Genomic DNA, 17084 nt, shown 5'->3' on the forward strand with positions numbered 1-17084 from the left:
AAGAATTGCTCGGAAGAATGAAGTCCCGGAGTCAAGGATTATAACCCACTGGATAAAATGAGTCCATATTCATAAATAAGGTGGTGATGGGGTTCTCCCTATTGTGGTATGCTAAAATAATAAATGTCAAAGGAATTTTGAAATTAAAAAATCGCCACTTGGCAGTCGTTCAAATAATCAACTCAGGAATCAACAGATGCTAAAACTCGTGGGTAAAAGTGTGACAAAAATTACAGTATATTTGCATAGTCTCAAAATACATATTAATTAAGAAAGGAGAATTAATGGTTCAATAATTTGCTTCTGGACATATACCCAAAAGAATTAAAAACTGGATCTCTAAGAGGTCATTGTATACCCATGTTCGTGACAGCATAGCTCACAATAGCCAAAGAGTGGAAGCAACCCAAATGTCCATCAACCAGCCGGTAAATAAGATGTGGCATCTCCATCCAATAGAACATTATCCAGCCTTACTAAGGAAGGAAATTTGGACACAAGCTAATCAGATGAAAATCTCAGGTCCGTATGTTAGTTGATAGTATTTTATCAGGGATATTCATGAATGAAACTTCAGAACATTAGGTTATGTTAAATAAGGCAGTTACAAAAACACAAATGCTCTATGACTTTTTTACAAGAAGAGCTTAGAGTTGTCACAATCATGTGGATAAAAAGTAACTTGGTGGCCACCAGGGACTGGTTTTCAGTGAAGCCTACACCTTTGGGAAAAAAAAAATAGGTTGTAGAAGGAAGATTGGGGTTTAAACAAAACCAACAATACACTTTTGGCTCTGTGGAAGGTGAAGCCATCTTCTTTCTTGGTCTTGTCCACTATGGACAGGTTTGTGAAAGTGTTTGTCCTTTGTTACTAGAGTGCACCTGCCCAAATCCTCGTGTTTGTCCCTTAGAGGAGCTGAGCTTGCACATCTTGGAGCAGAGAAGGTGGGAACAGGAGTTACACTGTGATGGTGACCTTCGGCCTGCCTTTGTGTCTCGGGGAGGAGAGTTTTCTGGGTTTCCTAGAGGCAGTAACATGAGTCATAAGGACAAGGGCTTCCATGTAATATTGCAGCACAATATTGGCAGATGCAGACTTGGAAAAGTTCTGTAGGTGGGTGTGGTGTGGTCACAGAGCCGTGTGAATGTAGTAATTCCACGGAACTGGACACCCAAGATAGTTAAAGTGGTAAATTTTGTGTATTTTACCACAATTTTTTTTAAAAATCCGTAATGTTAAAAGGGGCAGTGGTGGAGCACTGTGGTGCACTCCTGTGATGACAGCTACTTGGCTGAGGCAGGCAGATCCCAGGTCAAGGCCATCCTGGGCAACTTAGCAAGACCTTGTCTTAGGGAGCTGAGGTATAGATGAAGTGTAGAGTGGGCCTCATTTCAATCCACAATAGTGAAAAAAAAAGATGGGGGACAGTAACTTAACAGTGCCTTCTCAGCAGAGAAACCTTGCAGATACCAGCTTACCAAAGGGGTCAAGGTCGATATCACGAGTGGAGAGGTGTTTTATGTACCCCCAAAATGGCATACTGAGAAGAACACAAAGTGACTTCTGCAATACTCCTGCCCAAAGTGCAAAATCTAAATTTAATGAGGACGTCAGTCAAGCTCGAATTAAAAGACATTCAACAAAATCACTTACCTGTTGTTTTTAAAAAAATATCTGTGTCATGAAAGACAAAGAAGGCCAAGGAACTATTCCACGCTGAGGGAAACTGAAGAGACATGACAACCAAATGCCACGGGTGACTGGGATTTTCTTCTGCTGGGACAACTGGTGAAATCTGAGTAAGGTCTGTAGGAGAATTAGTATCTTACCTGTGATCATTTCATGATTTGATCAGTTGTTTTGTGGTTATGGAAGCAGATATCCTTGTTTGGGGGAAATACACCCAGGAGTGGCAAAAGAGCATCATTTTGTCTCCTTGAAAAAATATGAGAAGATGAGATGTTTACTGAGAGAGAGAAAGATGAGCAAATGTGGTAAAATGTTAGCTGTCGTGGGATTTGGGTGAAGGGTGTACAGGAATTCTTTGTACTATTTTTGCAACTGTAGGTTTGAAATAATGTCACAATACGTTGTTTTAAGTGACTTAATGTTTTAAGGAGCAGGGGAAGCATAAATACAGTCCAGATGGTAAGAAAAGCTTCCATGCTGCCAGGCTATGCTGACCAGGATTTTGAAACTGTGAAGTTCTCAGTCCTACATCCTCAAGAATTCCCCACTTCCCCACAACTCCACGGTACCATCTCAGTTCAAATCCACTTTTTCTGGAACCTTTATAGTCAATTCTGAGACCGGGAACAGTGGTGCGCACCTGTAAACCCAGTAACTAGGAAGGCTGAGGCAGAGGGTCACGAGTTCAAGGCCAGCCTGGGCTACTTAGGAGGCCCTAGACAACTTAGTGAAAGCCTGTCTCAAAATAAAAAATAAGGAAGGGCTGGGGATGCAGTTCAGTAGTTGAGGGCTCCTGTATTCAGTTACCACTAACAGAAACAAACGAAAAACAATTCTTGGGGCTGGGGTTTTTGGCTCAGCGGTAGAGCACTCATCTAGCACGTGCGAGGCACTGGGTTCGATCCTCAGCGCCACATAGCAATAAATAAAATAAAGGCATTGTGTCCAACTACAACTAAAAAAAAATATTTAAAAAAATAATTCTGCACAAAATCTGAGCCCTGATATTGCTTTCCAGGAGACAACTCTTAAACACTCTTTAAATTAATTCATAGTCTCATGTGAGAGAAAACTATCTGGTGGACTTGGGTTTCTACGGTGGCTTTCGTTTCCTAACATCAACCTCAGCTTCATGGTGTTGCTGTGAATAACTTTTCTTGAGGGGGATTACAGAAAACTTCCAGCTGTAGAACTTTACCTGTTACTGATTGTCCCTGAACCTGTTTCCTTTTCTGTAAAACAGGACTAGTAATGATTCTACCGTCATCAAGTAGCATTAGCTGGAGCAGTGCTGTGCAGGTAAAGCTTTTGACATTGGCTTGGAATGTAACAAACACTCAGAAGTCACAGCTGTTAGGAGAAGGGGCTCCTGGCCTGTCCACTGGAGGGTTCTTTACACGACCAACCAAGGATTAGTACTGGGGCCGTTCGTTCAAATCATCTCCAGTGACACAACTCTGTTGCCAAGAGCATGTCAATCAACTGTGTCCTCTAATGCTCTATTTTTGGGGGAGGGATCTTTATATTTCCTTTGGGATGTAGAGGTTCTATAGGAAATATTTTTTAACTTTACCAAAGTAAAAAAGAAAGGAAAACATCAATGTTTGTTGACTTGTTTGGATTTATCTTGGTTTGTTTATTCTTTCTAGAGAAAGACTAGAGAAGGCATATTCTATTATCATGTTTACTTACCTTTTAAGGGTCCCTGGAGGATTGGAAAATGTGATCCATGTTGTGTACCTTGTCCCCATGAGAAAAAAAATAAGTGCCCATCTATTTTTGTTCTCACCCATATATACCCATGCACATGAGATTTTGCATAGAACTTGAGGGGTCTCACAGCCCAGTAAAGCCCACACATGCATGTCTGGTATAGGATCAGGCTCTGCTGCAAGCACCCTGGGTCTCTAATGCCTGGGGCATGATAGATGCTCAGTGTTCATTTGTGGAAGCAATGAATGGGTGCAATATGGTGTGTTTGCCTTCTTGGATCCTCTTTCCAAATTGTTCCGTCTCTGCACGCTCAGAGCTCATCTCTTCTCTCCATTATCCCCAGCCCCCCACCCCAGCTCCCAGCCAGTACACACGAGACTTCCCTTTGTCTCCTTCTCTGATTCAGTGGTTTAGACTCTGATTGGTGCAATAAAGTACAAATAGACTTTGCTTCCACAGTCATTAGTTTTCAGGATTTCTCTGTGGCTCCCCTCTTCTGGGAAACTCAGAAATTGATCAGTGGAAATACACATTTCCCCTGAACCTAGTAAGGCGTCTTTTATCACATCAACAGAAAACTTTTCATTTTGGAAAGGAATGGACAAGGTTTCTCTAAGGTGCTATAAATTCTTGAGAACGTTGGCACTTACATGCCTGCATCTGTGTGTGTTTGTGGGATATAAATTGTTTTAAAGGAGTTCATTTTGAGCAATATCAGATTTTAATTATTATGATCTTATGTTTGGGTAATTGGAAGCACCCTGCTGCTAATATCTTCCAAACTGAACAAGCCATTAGCTCGATGCTATCAACTCAGGAGTATTAGAATAAGCAATCAGAATTAAAATTGTCAGTATTTAATTAAAATATGCTGCAACTCATATCATATTCAGAGAACATGTGGTTTAAACATTCAGACTGAGAAAATGCCCTCATCAATTAATAATTATTAAGGATTCACTAGATGCAGAACAATGTGTTGATGGTTGGGCACAATGTCACTGGACAGAGTCAACAAAATCTGCCATGGATAACCTACAAGGTAGCTAAGCCACCTATTGTAATCAGCACAGCATAACACTTAAGACAGTGCAGGTAAGACTGAGGATTGGATTTGGGCGGCACACAGTCCTGGGGACATAGCTCACAATCAGTCCCTCGATAAACATACCAGCATTTTGCCAACAGCTGGGAAGCCAGGGGTCCAGCTGAGCCTGATAAATATCACTGAAGCTGTCTGAGGTTTGTCACATGCTCCCCCATGATTACCTGGTTAAGGTTCAGAGCATCAATTTATGTTTAAATTGCCTAGAATAGGTCTATTATAATCAATCTAAAACAAGTCTGGTGGAGAGTCCTGTTTGGCTCTCTGAACCTTTTCCTCTTGTTTCCTGCTCATCATAATTCTGATGTGATGCTGATTCTGGTTATGATGACTCATCCAAAGCCAAAGAGGATTCTAGAGGGCTGGGGATAGAGCTCAGTTGGTAGAGTGCCTGCCTCACATGCCCAAGGCCCTGGGTTCAATCCCTAGCACCACAAAAAAAAAAAAAAAGAGGGTCCTAGAAATCAGCCTAGATAAGAGTCTCCATCTCAGCTCTTCCAAATCTGTGTTCTTGCATCTAGAGAAGGAGGAAGTGGATTCCATAGTCTAAGATTCCAAGGACTGTGCTAATTCAAGGAGGAGAACGGGGAGGGAATCATTAGGCATTAACATTAATCATAACCACTGTGCCAGGATTTCTGCACTCCCAAATTTGTTCAGTGGCGTCCACCCAATAGAAGGATTAAATAAGAATCCAAATCAAACATGTTCACCCACAGCTTAGGAAGAGAGGCAGACACAAATGGAGCAAGGAACCCAATGAGGTTCAAGTGCAAGGTAAGAGAAATGCAGAGAGAAATTTGGACCCCTGGAGAGGATGGTCAGAATATCCTCCTAATGAGGGGAAGCCTGAGACCTTTCTGCTGAGGTAGAGGGCTAACCAGATGAAGTGGGGTAGAGGGACGGGAGGACTGATGGACTGAGTGGTCTCCCAAGTAAGAAGCAGCATGGTGTATAAAGTAGTGGAGGCTGCGGCAAAGACCCAGGAAGGCCGTGGGCAGCATTGTGTTGTCAGGTTTCCATTGTGATGGCCAAATACCTGAGATAATCACCTTAAAGGAAGAAAGGTTTATTGTGGTTCATGGTTTGCTTTGTTTGGGGGGTGCTAGGGATTGTACTCAGGGGCACTTGACTACTGAGCCATATCCCCAGCCTTTTTTATATTTTTATCTTAGAGACAGTGTCTCACAGAGTTGCTGAGCACCTCGATGTTGCTGAGGCTGGCTTTGAACTTGCAACCCCCCTGCCGCAGCCTCCTTAGCCACTGGGATGATAGGCATGGCCACCTCGCCCAGCTAGTCTCCTGGTTTTGAGGGCTTGCGTCCATGGTCACTTGGTGCTGCTGTCTTTAGGGCTGTGGCGAGGCAGAACATCATGGTGGGGGGCATGTGGTAGACCAAAGCTGCTCACCTCATGGTGGCCAGGAAGCACAAAGAGAGAAAGCGTCAGGCTCCAGACAGCTCCTTCAAGTCACACCCCCAGTGACCCATCTCCTAAAGCTTCCACGGCCTCTTACTAGGGAAGGGATCAAGCCTTCAAGACACCAGCTTTGGGAGACATTCCAGACCCAACTATAGCAGCTTTTAATAAATAAATGTAACACTCACACGTGGCTTCTCTTGAGTAGGTGGAGGCCAGGCAGGTGCAACAGATGGCTTTAAGTGGCAGCACCATGTCATCAGATCTGTTTCTGAAAGTCCCCTTCTGGATGTGAGGGGAGTGTGTGGAAGGGTCCTAGCTGAGAGGCAGAGCGACCAGGGGAGCTGGGGAGACCATCACCTGCAGAGCAGCAGGCAGAGGACCACACACCAGCTGTATTCTTCCCATCACAGGAAACCAGGAGGTGTTTTAAATATCTTAGTAAATTATTGATTGCCTATTTGGATGCCCACTTAATCAACCACTGAGCCGTGTTGTTAGGGCCTCCAGTTTCTGCCATGTTCATACGTAATTAAGTACCAGACAGCTGAGGAGTGGACCCTTTTACCGACACATTAGGCCAAATCAAAGTGGAAGAAACAGTTGTTGGTACAGCCGCAACCACAGCCCATGTGAGGGAGGACCTGCCTCTGACTCTATGCCTAAGCTATGGGGAAGGTGCGTTTTAATCAAGAGGGGCTTGCACTGTCAGCTTCAGAGACTGCTAACCCTGAAACCCTCACCCAGAACCTGGGAGCCCAAGGCAAAGGCCTGGTGTCCAGGCTCCCAGGGGAGGCCAAGGCACAAGAGGCAGCAGCCCACCAGGACCTTAATCTCTGGAGCTGCCATTCAGCACCCCTACACCTCCCAACACCCCTCTGCTCCCCCATCCCCAACTCTTAGTAAAACAACCAAAGAAAGCACATGAGGTTCCCAGCAAAGAAGCAAGTCACTCACTTTGAAGCTGGAGTCCAATTTTTTTAACATGCTGCTTTACTTTTCCTAATTTCAAAATATATGGCTACTTTGAATTCATAGAATGGCATGACTTGAGCTGTGGAGACATCAGAACCCTTGTATGCTGTTGGTGGGAATATGAAATGATGAAGGGATAAATAAAACGAGCTTCAGTTGTACAGCAGGATGCTGCCCAGCCTTCAGAAAGAAGGAAATTCCACTCCTGCTACAACAGGGACGGCCCTGAGGACATTATGAGAAGTGGAATGAGCCAGTCACCAAGGGACAGAGACAGCCCTTACCTGCAGCATCTAGAATACGCCATAAAGACCGGAAGTGGAATGGAACCGCCAGGGGATGCTTGCAGTGTAGGCCACGCCTCAAGGCAAAGACGCATAGCACAGAGGTCGTGGGAGCAAGAAAAGTTTGGAGATTTAACCAAAACCCATAAAAATACCGTCCAGTTCTGGCTTTACAGGATTCCAAGAGGTGTCTAGAATAGTCCAATTCATTGCAACAGAAAGTAAAGCCGGGGATGCCAGGGACCCAGCAGCTCATGGAATGGGAGTTGCTTAATGGGACGGCATGTCCACTTTGCGACATCGGGAGCGTTCTGGAGATGGATGGTGACAATGAAGTCACTGTGCTTAATACTGCCGAACCCTACACTTCCAGGTCGTCCGGGGCTGGCTGACGCTCAGCCATAGGCATTCCCCTCGCATGCTCAGGGCCCTGGGTCCAATCTCTGTACCATTAAACAAGCCAAAAAACAGGAGGTCCAGAGGGTCAACTTGATGTCATGTTTATTTGACCACAATTTTTAAAAAGTAAGGAAGAACAGGAATTCATTTTAAAACTATATTTTATTGAATCAGTGCATGTAAAACATTATAATTTCCCATGCAATCAATATTAAAATTGCCAATGAAATGTTGACATTTTTCAATTAAGTCCTTGAAATTCTTTATGTACCTTACAGGGCATCTTAAATTGGGCTGCCACATCGGTTACTTTTTACTTACTGTGCCCAGTGTCCTCATGCACTTAGTGGCTACACTACTGGACAGGGCAGCCCTGTAGTCAAGGCCGAGAAGAAAGAAGTGTGAGTGAGCGGGAAACAGGTGGGGCCAGAGGCCTCCAAGTGCTCAGATTCACAGTGATGGACATGTTTGCCCCAGCAGGGCAGGGCCTCTCACCTCCTTGAGATGGGAGGTGGGGTGGGTAGGTGATAACGATAAACCCACCGTTATTGATGCAGATATTACATTGGATAGTACGTGGCAAGCATCCAGGAAATGATCCAGCTCTCGGTAGCTGCTTTCGTAGATGGTGGCAATCAATGGCTATTCATGTTGCCATGTGTCCATGGAGAATAGAGATAATAACAAAAAGGATATCATACAAACTTTTTTAAAAGCTCGTAATAAAAGAGGGGTGTTTTTCTTTTTCAAAAAATATCTTTATTTTGTTTATTTATTTTTCTTTTTATGTGGTGCTGAAGATTGAACCCAGTGCCTCACAAGTGGAAGGCAAGCGCTCTACTTCTGAGCCACAACCCTAGCTCCAAGAGGGGTGTCTCTGTAAGAGAGTCGTGTTTTAGAGGTACATAGACCTTTGTAAGGTTATACAACACGTGGGCTTTGCTTCAGAATAATAAAGGAGGGGCAGAGGCAGATGGGAGAAAGGTGAAATTGTTGGAACTGGGGTTCGTTATACTGGGGTTTTACTTTTACATGTTCAGTATTTTCCATAATTAAAAGTTTGGGTGCTTTTTTAAAAGGTTATTATGGGGTTTTGGACCTGCCTTGAGTTTTTCAGCTCCTAGGTCCCTGGGGGAATGTGTTGGTTTCTGGTGACTGCTTGGTAGAAATGTATGGTTCAGGTCGCCTCGTGGGCACCAGAAGTAGCTTGCACCTTGTCCTCTACCATGGTCTTCACCAAAAAAGAAGAAGATAGTCCTGTATCACCAACAATCACTTCATGTCCCTTAAAACATCACTGAGAAAGTGACTTGTGTTTGATCTCTGCCCCAAACATTAGTCTTGTCACTGTGCTGGGAGGGGATAGTTGACGATCGTCCAGTGGTGGTTGACTATCCAACAGCCAGGTGTGTATGTGTGTGTGTGTGTGTGTGTGTGTGTGTGTGTGATTCATAGTGGATTTGAATATACAAGAGCTAACTATGGGGATCTATTTATCACACTTTTAGTTACTCAAAATGTTTATTTTTAACAAATAGCAGGCACGTTGAGATACAACATTCACCCTTTTTTTTTTTAAGTTGTAGATGGACACAATACCTTTATTTTATTTATTTATTTTTATGTGGTGCTAAGGATCAAACCTGGTGCCTCAGGCATGGCAGGCGAACGCTCTACCACTAAGCCCCAGCCCCGGCCAACATTCACCTTTTACAAGTGTGCAATTGGGTGCTTCAGCACAGAGTTGACTATCTGCATCATAGGTCCCCACTCCGTGGATCCAACAAACCCAGATAGGAAATATTTTTGTAAAAAATATCTGAAGCCTTGTGGTCCTTTTTCCTTGTCATTGTTCCTGAATGATACGGCATGATAACTCTTTACATAGCATTCACATTATGCTAGCATCACATTGTTCTAGGCGTCATAAGTAGGGTAGAGATGAGTTAAAGTACACAGGGGACTTGCCTAGGCTGTATGCGAATGCTGTGCCATTCTATGGAGGGGACTGGAGCCCCTGCAGGTTTGGGTGTTCAAGGATCCTGGTACCAATGGCTTCAAGGGATAATGAGATTCACAAAGTCGTGCCACCATCCCCATTATCTAATTCCAGAACATTTTCTACTCAGTCCGTGGAAACCACAACTCTGTGTCTCTATGAATTCGCCTATTCTGCAAATTTCATATAAATGGAAATCTACGATATGTCTTTTGGGTCTGGCTTCTTTGACTTGGCAGAGGTTTTCAAGTTTCTTCTACATGTAACATGGATCAGAACTTCACTCCTCTTTGTGGCTGAAAGGCATGGATAGACCACATGGTGTTCTTCCACTCTACAGCTGATGGACATTTGGGTCGGTTCCACTTTTTTGGCTATTCTGAATAATGCTACTATGAACATTTGTGTACAAGTTATGAGGACATACATTTTCAATTTTCTTTGATATCTATCTGGAAATGGAATTGCTGGGTCATATGGTTACTGCTTATATTTTTGATAAACTGCCAAACTCTTTTGCACAGTAGCTGTACCATTTCACACTCCTACCAGCAGCACATAAGGGTTATTTCTCTACACCCTCCCCAACACTTTTTATTATCTCCTTTTAAAAGTACTCCCATCCTGGTGGGTGTGAACTGGAAACCTCATTGTATGTTTTGTTCTTTCTTCAGGCCTGGGGATTGAACCCAGGGCCTCACTCATGCTAGGCAAGTACTGAGCCACATCCCCAGCCCTTTCTATTTTATTTTGAGACAGAGTCTCACTAAGTTGCTTAAGGTCTTGCTAAGTTGCTGAGGCTGGCCTCAAACTTTCAATCCTCCTGCCTCAGCCTCCTGAGTTGCTCCCTGGGTTTATAGGTGTGGTTACTGCACCCGGCTCATTGTGGTTTTGATTTGCCTGATCAATGACTAATCAGGCTGAGCATATTTTCTTCTTCTTATCAGCCCTTTGTGTGCGTTCTTTGGAAAAAACGTCTATTTAAATCCTTTGTCTGTTTTTAAATTAGGTTATTTGTACTTTTATTGTGGAGTTGCAAAGGACTTCCTTCTAGGAGTTCTAAAGGGAACCTGATATCCCAATGAGCATGACCAAGCAGAAAGTGAAAGCTCTTTGAGATATGGATGATACTGCCCTTTACCCAGATGCTAACCGGCGCTCTACTGACGATACCTGATATGACAGATTTTCATCATGAACAAAACAGATTCCAAGTATCTCCAAACCCTTTCCATTACGGAGGACAGAGGAGGAGGGGACGCCACTCCTGTATAAACCTAGGGTGCTCTGAGCCCCTGCTGGCACCTGGCTGAGCCATTGCTCCCTGGAACCTACCAGGAGACGTATGAGCGCACGTCAACCCACACTCAAGCGCTAGGAGGTGGAGGCCCCGAGTGCTGAGCCCGGGTTTGAGGAGGCCTTGGAGAGGGAGAGTCGCCTGATGTGAGCGGGTCGGAGAGGACTCACAGAGCAGGTGGCATTGAGGTCAGTTCAGCCATTCTCATCCTCCGCAGCACAATCTGAGGATCCACAGATTGATCCTCAAACATGCATCCAATAAATATTGATTAATTGAATTCTCCATGCCAGGCACGATCCGGACCCCAGGGACGCAGCAGGACACTTAATTAGACAGTCAGTGCTTCACGGGACCCACATCCCACTGAGGGAAAGCAGCCGATACGGAAGAATAGATGTGTCTATAATGTGTCCGGGAGTGAGGCACGTTAGAGAGAGAGGAAAGCAGGGTGACGGGAGGAGTGACAAGGAGCTGGCCATTTCCGTAAGTTGTTCTGATAAGGAGACCTTCCGGTAGCCATCCATGTGACGCTGGGGTCCACTGAGCTGTGGGGTTGTCTGCGGGAAGGGCATCCAAGCCGAAGGAACAGCAGGTGCAAAGTCCGGAGGAAGGGGCCCAAGATGAGGAAGGAGAGCAGGGAGGCTGCAGCCCAGAGTGGGAGCGAGAGGAGAGGGAGCTGAGGACAGACTGACAAAGTGGTGGGCAGCCAGGTCCCACGGAGGGAGCTTTCGGGCCACTGCATACCATGGCCCGATCACCCCTGGGCCACCATGGCTTTGCGCTGCCTCAGCTCATGAAGCCATTATCTCAATCCCTGCACGTTGGTTCTCACAGGTTTGGGGCTTGTCTCTTTTCCATAGAGAGCAGAAATGGCTGGAGCAGAAGGTCTGAGGGCTCCTTGGAGGGCGGTGGGGTGGGCATGGCCCGCAGCCCGTTCCCCTTGAGAGCCTCTCCACTAATTGGAATCTGGTGCTCAGCCAAGTCCTCCCTCTGAGAGAGCTGCGTGGCACAGAGGTGGTGGAAGCAAGAGAAGGGCTGAGATTCCAGCAAAACCGAGACAAGACATCCGTCCTCCTGTCTCTCTGTCCTTCAGTGTGGGTGGTCCCCCCACCCCAAACAAAGAAAGCACCTGCCCAAAGTCCTCTTGTTCTCTCCTCAGAGGGGCTGAGCGTGCTTAGCTCAGAGCAAAGAAGATGAGAGCAGGAAAAACGTCATGCCAGTGACCTTCAACTCACCTTCATGTCAATGGGAGAAGAGTCCTTCTGGGGTTTCCAGGGACAGCAAGAAGAACCAGAAACATGAAAGCTGTAAGGAGGAAGATTTCAGCCTAATGTTGCAAAGGACTTCCTGCAGTCAGAAAGACAGTGAGTTCCCCGACACTCGGGTATTCAAGCAGAAATCAAATGGGCATTTATTCAGGCCTCTATGCATGAGATCCCTGCACTGTTTGGAAGATTGGAAGATTGGACCAGGGCCCTCCCAGAGCTAAGGTCCTGTAATCATATTGCATTGATTGTATTGCCGTTCTTGTAGGTTAAAAGCAAGACTGTGACTGAGAACCCTGAAGAACAACTTGAAGGTCATGGACAGGACGCCCTGAGTCTTTTTCCTAGAGTTGTATGCTGTTAAGGGGGCTTTAATTAAGCTTTCCCCTCCGGGCACAGCCAGCTTGTTTTTGGTGAGTGCAATATGCCGTCCCAGAATATGTCAAACTTCATTTGCAAAATATCAGACTGCTGTTTCTTTTCCCAGAGCCAATCTGCAGAGTAATGCGTTCAATAACTTTTGCTCTTTTTGCTCTCAAAGATAGGTCTCTTTTTGGAGTCGATAGCGCAATAAATGCGGAATCTGGTGCAAATTCCAATGGAAAGAAAAGATATTGTTATTTAAAGGCCAAATAACGGCTTAAAATTAGAGTCGTGAAGGCATCGAAAAACACCAGACTTCCCAGATGGCTTGGAGATAATTCACTCTGCACTCAGTCCACTGACACGCTAAAAAAAAATACTTTTGACTCTGTTTCTCCCCAGATTGAAAGTTGGTGCCTGCTTTAAACATATGTGCTTCTCTCTTTAAATTTAGCTCTGAGTCATGTTGTATTACATTAGGAATTCAGCAGGCAGGCACATGGAAAATGTACATCAAAGCGTTTATTTTTAAATTATATAAAAATAAAAATATATATGTTTAAATATATTAGGCTGTATTTTTGCCCAGTTTCAAATGGTTTGTCTCCAGAACAGATTAGATAAAACAATAATAACGATGATGACACTATGATTCTGGAACACAGCCCATTCTGGAGGATCCCAGAGCGACTTGGCAAATCCTATAGCTCCTAGCCCCCAGCATAGCTGAGCGCGGGATTTGTCACTGAAACCTCCACCTCCACCTCCACGGGGGACCAGGCAGCTCCCTTAACAGCTGCACAGTGGCCTAATTAAGATGCTCCTGCCTCCAGAGTGTCAGGTCTCTGGGCAGAAGTCAGCAAGGGGTTAGGGACCATCTAGGTGCAGAGGCCAGAGGCACACAGCCTGGAGGGACATCTTTAGCTTAGCGTCTGTCAGAGTCCTGCTATAGCAGAATACCCAAGTATGAGTAATTTATGAAGAACAGAGATCTGTGTCTCTCAGTTCTAGAGTCTGGGAAGTGCAAGATGAAGAGTTAGCATCTGGCGAGGCCTTCCTCCTGCCTCATCCCATGGTGGAAGGCAGAGGGGCAAGAGAGGGAGAGAACATAGGCAAGAGCGGGCCACGCTTAGCTTTACACACACCTACTCCTTCAATAATGACAGTAACCTATGCACAAGGGCAGGATCTAAAAACCTCCCGGTAGGTCCCACCTCTTAACACTGCGGTACTAGGGATTAAGTTCCAGCACACAAACTCTGGGGGACATGTTCAGACCTAAAGCTCATGGGCTTTAGGCCCAGCCAGACAATTCTGGCTTCAAACCCTTGCTCTGTCCTATCTAATCCATACATTCTTTGAAAAAATGGCGGGGACTGGCTGTGCCTCATTTCCTTGTCTGGGAAATGGACCGTTTTTCCCACTTCCCAGGGTTACCTCGAGGGTCACCAGGGATGGTTCATTTGAATCATTTGGTCATTCACCCAGCATATGTTTATCTGAAGGACAAAGTGGTACATAAAATCAACAGATCCACCATCCCAGCCCTCGAGAACCAGAGAGGTAGGTGAGTGATCACAGACATGATGATTTCATCGGATGCAGTGAAGGTGAGGAGGAAGGTTTGACCAAGTGGGGCTGGACCTGAAGGCTCAGAAAAGCCTCAGCAGAAGGTCATGAATGCAATGGGTGCTTATAAGTTCCTGTGCACGTGTTCTACGGCTGTTGTCACAAATTGCTGCAAAACGAATGACTTAAAATAACCTACAGTTATCATGTACAGTTGCAGAGGTCAGAAGTCTGAAATGGCTCTTGCTGGGCTAAAAGCAAGACGCCCGGCTGTGTTCCCTTTGGAGGCTCAAGAGAGGTATTTCCTGGCCTTTCCCAGCTTCTGGAGGCCACCTGCATTCCTGACTCCTGGCCCCTGTCTCCCTCTGCAAAGCTCAGTTGCTCCAACTTTCACTTCCATTGTCCTGCCTCCTTCTTCTGACTTTGACCTTCCTGCCTTCCTCCTGTGAGGATGTTTAAGTTTCCATGGGGCCTCCGGCCCAATCCAAGACAATCTCCTACCCCAAGGTCTTAGCAAGGTGACCTCTCAAAACTGTAGGACACACATTTCCATATTATAAGAGCCTTCTGGGGCTCAGCACAGAACTATATCAAAAGTTTCCAAAGAGAAAATTTCCGGGGTCAGGTAGAGGGCTTTCTAACATCACCATTTGCAATTGGAAGACATGGGTGGAATTTTCATGATCTCAAAGAAAAAACATTTTCAACCTAGAATTCTTTCATAATTGTATTAATCAAGTGTAAGTATGGACTGACTCCACTGCAGACACCTGGGTCTCAGCGTGCTTTCTCCCAGGCACCCTTTCTCAAAAGCTCCTGAGGATGAGCTTCATCAAAAAGAGGAAGTAAATCAGAAAATGGAAAACTGGCCAATGTAGACTCAGAGGCCAAAGCAAGAGGATTGCAAGTTCAAAGCCAGCCTCAGCAACTTGGTGACACCCTGTCTCAAAAAAGGTGGGGGGGGGGTTGGGGGATATGGCTTAGTTGTTAAGAAAGGAGAGAAGGAAGGAAGGAAGGAAGGAAGGGGGTGGGGGGACTGAGAATATAGAAAACAAGATATAACACAAGAGAGAGGCATATATAACACAGAAATCTAGAGCACAGGTGTACCTTGGCCCACAGGTGCGCCTTGGCCCACAGGTGCGCATGGGGTCTGGCACAGCAACCAGGCACGACAGGGCCCAGGCAGGAGGGCTCAGAGCAAAATGTGGCACTGACAGGCTTCTGAGGTTTTCATTATTTTCACAAGAACTTTAGAGTTATGACAGAGTTTAGATTCAAATTATAGTTACACAGAAAACTAAAGAACACCCCCAATTACTGGCAGAAAAATATAATTGACCAAAAATTGCAATCATCATGCACTGGGTGATCAGAGGCAAGCAATATTTATACTGAATATTAATTTAACTGGAACTTATGAAATTGGGACGATAAGCAGAGGGGGGAATGTAAGACTGTGTGTGTGTGTGTGTGTGTGTGTGTGTGTGTGTGTGTAAGAGAGTTAAATCTTCATTTTCTAGAGCAGGACACCAATTGGACAATGCCTAAGGCTGAAAAATCAAGATCAAGCTATGAGTTGCAGGTGGCCGCTTCTGAAACAAGGAACCAGGTCAGGGAGCAAGACTGACACACAAGCTGGACACGACTGTTTGACTTTTTACACTCTGTACATGTATCAGTTTAACTTAAAATTTTTAAAGGGAAGGAGTTAAGGTTCCCTGAAGGAGGAGAAGGTGGTGGCTCTGGAAGAGGCAGCCCCTCCCGCCCTCCAGGTCTTCTCTGACTTCAGCCTCATTAAGTCATGGTGGGAGATGATTTCAGCAAAGGACATCAGACCTGCGGGAGGTCCTGAAAGGCCACGTGGCCCTCTGCTCTCTCCAGCAATCACATTGGCTGCCACCCTGAGAGCAGGTGGGGTGGTGGACAGGGCCCTACGAGCGGCAGGCACCTGTCACTGCTCAGAATCTTCCCAGCAGGCCTGGTGGCCCCAGTGAAGGGGTCAGTGTGGGAGACAAAGCTCCCTGGGACAGACCTGGGCCGGGAGGTGTGCAGGGACAGGACACTTCTTTGCATATGGAACCCCGTGTCCTCTACCCTCTGAACCCCAGCGGGGTCTGGACACAGTTGCCAGAGGCACTCTGTCCTCTAAAGTCTTGAACTGGCTGTCCAGCCACCCTCTGGGAAGAGACCTCGAGGGGGGTGCAGCCCCTGGCAGGGAGACGTGGGGAACTCAAAGGAATGTGGTTGCTGTCTCCATAAGGCACATGGCTCCTAAGGGTCAACTCCTGGTGCACCCCCAGTCACGTGGGGCCACAGCAGGCCAGGATTCCAGGTTCCCAGAGCCAGGAAGGACTGGAGCTGGCCCCTGACAGGAGTTGGTTGTGTAACTCTGACAGTCTGGAGCTCAGTATAGTCACAAAGAAAGGTGATGGACAGGGGACAGGAGAATGGCAGGGGACCCCAGGTGGGTTCCTCTGTCCATCTTTTGAAGGTGATGATCACCATTAAGTTATGCTAAGCTCAGGCATATACAGCACATTTCAAAGGAGAAACAATCTAAAGCAGATGGAAAATCAGAGTGGAGGCCTTGAATGGCAGACTCCTCCCTCCTGAACCCCAAAAGTACTGATTCCCCAGATTCTCCACCGGATCCAAACCCATGTTCTAGAATATAATGGGTTTTGTGGGTAACATGTTAAAAAGCAGTGTGTGCTTGTCACAGTACGTCTCCAGGATCAAATCATTTGGAAAATGCTGGTTAAACAAAGAAAATGGGCAAGAATACCCCTGGCTCGAAATTTTTTTTTGTGTGTGGAGGGAATGAGTACTGAGGATTGAACTGAGGGGCACTCAACCACCTAGCCACATCACCAGCTCTATTTTGTATTTTATCTAGAGAAAGGGTCTCTAATAAAGAGTCGTTAGTGCCTTGCTTTTGCTGACTTTGAACTCTCAATCCTCCTGAGCCACTGGGATTATAGGCGTGTGCCATCAAGCCCA

This window comes from Marmota flaviventris, chromosome 13 (assembly GCF_047511675.1).
Source record: "Marmota flaviventris isolate mMarFla1 chromosome 13, mMarFla1.hap1, whole genome shotgun sequence".
NCBI classification, from domain to species: domain Eukaryota; kingdom Metazoa; phylum Chordata; class Mammalia; order Rodentia; family Sciuridae; genus Marmota; species Marmota flaviventris.